Genomic DNA, 6,816 nt, shown 5'->3' on the forward strand with positions numbered 1-6,816 from the left:
CTCCTTGCCATTTTACATCAGATTTGCATTTTGTGTTCTCCTGGGCAAGTCAGCTGTCCACAAAACACGCATATTCTTTTAGGCATACATGACTCCTATCAATGCATTACACAAAGGCTCAGAAAAGCCTTTCTCTCAGAATTTTAAAATACAGTGGTTTTCCCGAGCAAGTGAAGCCTGGGTTTTTGTTATTGAAATGTATTTTGTTTACTGTACATGCTAATCAGTTCCCATATTGGCCTAGGCAGCTGAACTACTCCCTACCAGGAAGCCTATAACTTTACTTTTAATAACTAAGCAATGGAATAAGTGTTTATGTCCTGCCTTATACATCTCATATCAGTGCTTTGGTGGCCATTGTTACCTGTGGCTGTCCTGCTGAGTAACATTACAAAATAAGCAGAAAGACTGAACTCCTTGACTCTTAAATGAATTCTTCACACCATAATTTATTCAGAGTATAATTTAATTAGCTCAAACTTACTGTGGTCTTTATCTAGGAATTACATGTGAATGTTTGGTAGTTTTACAGAGAGGCAGCTATCACATAGCCTTACACATGTGCCTGGATCTGCACCTTGGTACAGTCCCCAGAGAAGCTGATGCCTTCAGAGGGTGACCGAAGGTGCCAGAGCTTGGAGCTGGACTCCAGTTAATGCAAAGCTTCCCAGATATCTGCTGGCAGCTCATCACAGCAGAGAGCAGGCAGCCTAGGAAATTTCTGGAGTGTGTGGAAGGTAACTCCCTGACACAGCTGGTAAGGGAACCTGCCAGGGGTGGTGCCCTGCTAGACCAGCTGTTTGCAGATGGAGAAGTGCTGGTGGGAGGTGTGGTGGTCGGTGGCCCTCCTGGGCATAGCAACCACAAAATGATTATTTCTGATCCTTGGTAAAGTAAGGAAGGGGGATCAGCAGAGCCTCTACCCTGAACTTCCAGAGGGTGGACTTCGATCTGTTCAGGACACTGGTTCACAGAGTCCCTTGGGAAACAGCCCTTAAAAACAGTGGGATCCATGCATGTTGGACATACTTTAGTACAGAAATCTTAAAGGTACAGGAGCAGGCCACCCCCATGTGCTGGAAGATGAGATGGTGTGGAAGAAAATCAGCCTGACTGAATAGGGAGCTTTTACTGAAACTCAAGGAAAAGGGGCAGGCAACTCAGGAATTGTACAAGGATGTCATTAGGTCATGAAGAGAGAAAATAAGAAAGGCAAAAGCTCATCTAGAACTTGATCTGGCCACTGCTGTGAAAGATAATAAAAAGTGTTTTTATAAATACATTAACTTAAAAAGGACCAAGGAAAATATCCATCTTTTATTGGTTGGGCAGGGGAATATTGTAACCAAGGATGAGGAGAAGGCTGTAGTACTTGATGCCTTCTTTGCTTCAGTCTTCAACAGAAAGACCAGTGATCCTCAGGGCAACCAGCCCGCTGAGCTGGTAGACAGGGACAGGGAGCAGAGTAGATCCCCTGCACTCCAAGAGGTAGTTGGTGGACTGCTGAGCCATTTAGGCCCTCATAAGTCTGTGGGACCAGATGGAATTCATCCAAGGGTAGTGAGGGAGCTGAAGAGCTTGCCACTCTCCAACATTTATCAGGAGCCCTGGCTAACCAGGGAGGTCCCAGTGGGATGGAGGTTCACCAGTGTGACACTCATCTACAACAAGGGTTGGAAGGGGGATCCAGGAAACTACAGGCCAGTCTGCCTAATCTCGGTGCTGGAGAAGGTTATGGAACAGAACATTTTGAGTGCCATCATGCAGCACATACAGGACAACCAGGGGATCAGAGCCAGCCAGCCTTGGCTTAGGAAAGACAGGTCCTACCTGACCAACCTGATCTCCTTTTACGACCAGGTGACCCACTCAGTGGATGAGGGAAAGGCTGTGCAGGTTGTCTACCTGCCTTCAGCAAAGCCTTTGACACCGTTTCCGAGGGAATTCTCCAGGAAAAGCTGGCTTGGACAGGCACACTCCTCTCCAGGTTTAAAACTGGCTGAGTGGCCAAGTCCAGACAGTGGTGGTGAATGGTACTGCATCCAGTTGGCATCCAGTCACTAGTGGTGTCTCCCAGGGATCAGTATTGGGACCAGCCCTGTTTAATATCTTTATTAATGATTTGAACAAGGGGATAGAATGCACCTTCACTAAGGTTGCAGATGACACTAAGTTGAGTGGGAGTGTTGATCTGCTTGAGGGTAGGAAGGATCTGCAGAGGGATCTGGACAAGCTGGATCAACAGGCTGAGGCCAATTTTACAAGGTTCAACAATCAACACTTCCATCCCTGGAAGTCTTCAAGAAATGACTGGACATGGCACTTAGTGCTATAGTTTAATTGCATGGTTGTGTTCAGCCAAAGGTTGGATTCACAGATCACGGAAACCAGAAGGGACCCACAAGGATCATCAAGTCCAGCCCTTAAGCAGATGGCCCATACAGGGATTGAAGCCGCAACCTCAATGTTATCAGCACCATGCTCTAACCAACTGAGCTCATCTCAGGGTCAGTGATCTGGAGGTCTTTTCTAACCTTAATGATTCTATTATTCTGTGTGGTGGTATTTATATATTAAAAGGAAACTGTAAGGTGCAGAAAATCTGAAGAGTTCCAGATTACTATGTGTCCGAGTCCCTTATTACAGAGTTTGTTCTGTTGAAACTGAAATTTCTACCCTCTGTAGTCTCCTTAGGAGCTGTGTTCCCTGCCTGAGATTAGAAAGGGTGCCTACATTAGAAAGGATTTTAAATTCTCACAGCTTAAACTGATTGGGAGTCCTGGTGTCAGAGGCAGGAGTTAGTCCCAGTCTGTACCTCCACTTCCAGCTGCCTTCCCAGCTGCATTGCCCTGCTTACATTAGACTGTTTTGCCTATCCCACTGAAAAATAAACTTCATTCTTTTTTCTTTTCTGGTAATGGACCAGGGAGCAAAACTGGCATACTCTAAGGGTGAGCAATTATGACATTGCATGCAAGGAAGTCCAGAATGATTACAAGTGAAAAGAGGTCTCCCCTTGCCCTTCCTTTTTGGAGATGTAGTCTTAGCTCAAATTGTCTCTAGACTCCACTTTAAGGTATCTGGCTATGTATTGTTGTAGCAAGAAAATTCAGGGCTGCACATGTTTCTCTGCTCTTCCTTTGTAGTAGAAACCACCTTTTTCTTTCCAGAGGGCACGCTTTGAGTTTTGATATTCTGTTCCCAGTCAGAACCAATTTGCCCACTCAAAAATGAAAGTAGAACCAAAAGAAGTGCCTTTTTCCTTCCATACTGAATTCAGTTGAAAAAGATTTATAAGCTTGATCAGTGTTTGAAGAATAACAATTGCTTTAATCTTTGCTGGAAAGCACAGCTGGGTGATTTGTTTGTCTCACAGAGACACGGCTGGCTAACAAGTATTATAGAAGATATACACAAAATGTTATGAAACAAAGAAAATTCGCACTAAGAGATTTTTGTTTTAAAAATGTATATTGCCTTAGAACTGTTTTGGATTGTCAATGGTAGGGTCCCGAACAGTGCATGCTGCTGTCTGAAAACAGCTTTCTTTCAATGGGAACAACACAAAAGAGCAAAAGCTGCTGAAAATCACCATAAGGACTCTTGATACTGACATGAGAAGAGCAACAATCACACAGAAAACCCTCAATACCCTCAATGGCACCCTTGTCTAGCTGGTCTGTTTGTTTCTTATGCATTTATGTCCTTAATATGGCCATACTGTTTCACATCCCTCAGTGCAACAATGGTTACGCTCATAATTAGCTTTCAGCAAGGAGGAAAAAAGTACTTCTAATTACTAATTTTTGCTTTCTCTTCTCCCCCAGACTTGTTCAGCACAAAAGAAAAAAAAGTCCCAGTTGCCAACTCTAATTAAAATATTGTGAAACTCATGGTGTCTAAAACATTTTAAAAATAATTTTAAAATGTGAACTTCACATTCACATATCAAAACATTAACAAACATGTGATGGTAGCTGCCCCTCTCACTACAAGTCATACCAGTGCTGGAATCCCAGTGTAGATGCAAAAAGAATTGTTTCTGCCCACAACAGCTCTGTTACTGTGTCTCTAAAGCAAGGATAAGCTTATCAGTAGCTTGAGGCACCCTATCTTTATTCTGAAGACAATGTGAAGCTCTGTTCTTGTGCAGTACTTGAAAGAAGCAGGAGCTGTGAGGTCAATCAGCAAAGGCAGGAGGCACAGTGCTGCTCCCCGGACTGCACCAGGCTGGCTGTCGCATGCTAACCATGTCTGCGGGGCACAGCACCGGCTTTGCTCTGCTCTCTACAGAGGCTCTTCTGCAGCTCAAATGATAAGGACATGTGAGTCTCAAGAAAAGCAGAAATTGCTGTTAGGTTGTGAATGGCTATGGCACAAAGCACAATACTGAATGCAGAATCCCAAAGGAATTTATTTAAAAAGAAAATAAATCTCAGTAACAGCCTCAGGTTTAGAAAATGAAGGGGTTTTGTGTGATTTCTTTTCAGGAGAGATACTCGGATATTAAGAGATGGGTGACTCAGAGATACCACAGATGTTTACTATTCTACACTTTATAGAGTCTCTCCTATAAAATATGCCAAACAACTTCATAAGCCTTAATGGATTGAATGTTTCAACATCCTGTTGGGTCAGATTATAGCAACATAATATTCACATTAAAGATAAAATACAACACTTTCCCACAGTCATAAAGCAAAACTAGGAACAGTAAGCAGTCCAAGCTTTTCATCACTGCACAGTTAATCCAGTCAGTTGGCACATGCTTACCACATGCCAAGTACCAGCACTCACATCAAAGCCCAAGCCCATTTCTACACCCCCCTCTGCTTCTCTTTTTACTCACAAAGCCTTATTCCACAGCTCTTCATATGGAGAATATTTCCTCTTCAGCCAGTGGTGTTCTTTGTACAGTGCGGGATCTTCCCCTGTCAGTGATGCCTGGGACTTACCTGTCCTTTACAAGAAAGATGAGAAGTGCTAGAGAACTAGCAGCAACCTAACAATCCTTGCCATCCATATATTGCAAATGTGTTCTGGCCACAATCTGGAAAATACTATCATGACCCTGGCTGACTTTGGATCAGAAGTTTTATTTGCATGGATGGTATAACTGCTGGGAGGGGGTGCATGTGCCAGTAAGCGAGCGCACTTTCTCTGTGTGGTGACGTAATTGTTTTGCCTTCCCATATTCCCTTCCTAGGAATTGCCTAGGAGCTGTATGCAGAACATCTCCTATAGCATGGTAAAAAGTCCCCCTTCCCCTCAAGAAAACCAAGCTACCTTCCCAAAAACAAAGCTCATGCAAAAACCTCACATTGGCTTCTTTCAATTAGACAAACATGAAAACAAACGAAAGCAGCTTCACTCAGATGTTCTACTCAATAGTTTTCAAACAAAATCAGCTGCGTGACATATGCCACCAAAACAATAGCTACCAGACTAGCAGATGGTATGTTGTGAATTAATTGTTGACACAAACCCCAGATATACCACCCCATCCTCTCTTGACACCTAAACTTATTTCCCTACTATTTTTCTCACCTCATTATATTTGCTCACAACAAGAAAAAAAAAATTTAGATATTCCTCCTGGATTTAGACATGAAAAGTCAACCTGCAATTTATTATTACTCTGACATCTTTAAAAAAAACAAAAGGCAGTTTGATTACTGCAGAAAAAAAAACATGGAACAAGAAGCTCTGAGAGCCTGGATACCTCTACATTTCATAGAATTATAGAATCACTAAGGCTGGAAATGACCTCTAAGATTATCAAGTCCCACTGTACACCTGGGGTCACTGTTTTTACCACTAAACCATAAGCTTTTGAGCCATTCCTGGGCAGCCTGTTCCAATGACAGACTACCCTTTCAGTGAAGAAATTTTTCCTAATGTGGAATCTAAATCTTCCTGGTGCAACTTGAGACCATTTCTTCTTGTCTTGTCAATTGTTACTTAGGAGAAGAGATCAACCCCCACCTCACTACAACCTCCTTCCGGGTAGTTGAACAGAGCAATAAGGTCCCCCCAAGCCACCTCTTCTCCAGGCTGAAAAACCCCAGCTCACTCAGTGTCTCCTCACAGGACTTGTGCTCCAGACCCTCCAGCAGCTTTGCTGTCCTTCTCTGGACATGCACCAGCACCTCAGTGTCTTTCTTGTAGTGACCATGCCCAGGTGCTAGGGGTGGCTCAGTGGTGAAGGGCCCATCTGATAGAGCCTGCTCCTTCCCCCGTCTCCCACTTTTTGAGTACTGCATTCTGTTCCGTGCCCTTCACTTTAAAAAACACATTGATGTGCTGGAGTGTGGCCAACAAAGGGCTACAAGGCTCTTGAAAGGTCTAGAAAACATGTCTTATGAGGAACAGCTGAGGGACCTGAGGTTGTTTATTCTCACGAAGAGGAAGCTGAGGGGGCCTTTATCCCTCTCTACAACTCCCTGAAAGGAGGTTTCGGGGTTGGTCTCCTCTGCCGTGTCTGCAGTGACCGGACTAGAGGGAATGGCCTTGAACTGAGAGAGGGGACGTTTAGATTAGACATTAGAAAAATATTTTTCACTTAGGCAGGTCAGGCACTGAAATATTTCCCAGGGAATTAGGTAGTGGAGCCACCATCCCTGCAGGGGCTCAAGAGGCGTCTGGATCCAGCTTGGGTGATTTAATGGTTAGGGGTTACAGTGGTAGGGCCGCGTGGACGGTTGTACGGGACGATCTCAAACTCCTCTTCCAGCCGGGACGGCTCTATGACTTGGGAAGCAGCTCCGCAGCCCCGCCAGAGGCGGGCGCGCGCCCCCCGCGCCGCCAGCCCCCCAC

This window comes from Corvus brachyrhynchos, unplaced genomic scaffold (genome assembly GCF_000691975.1).
Source record: "Corvus brachyrhynchos isolate BGI_N302 unplaced genomic scaffold, ASM69197v1 scaffold87, whole genome shotgun sequence".
NCBI classification, from domain to species: domain Eukaryota; kingdom Metazoa; phylum Chordata; class Aves; order Passeriformes; family Corvidae; genus Corvus; species Corvus brachyrhynchos.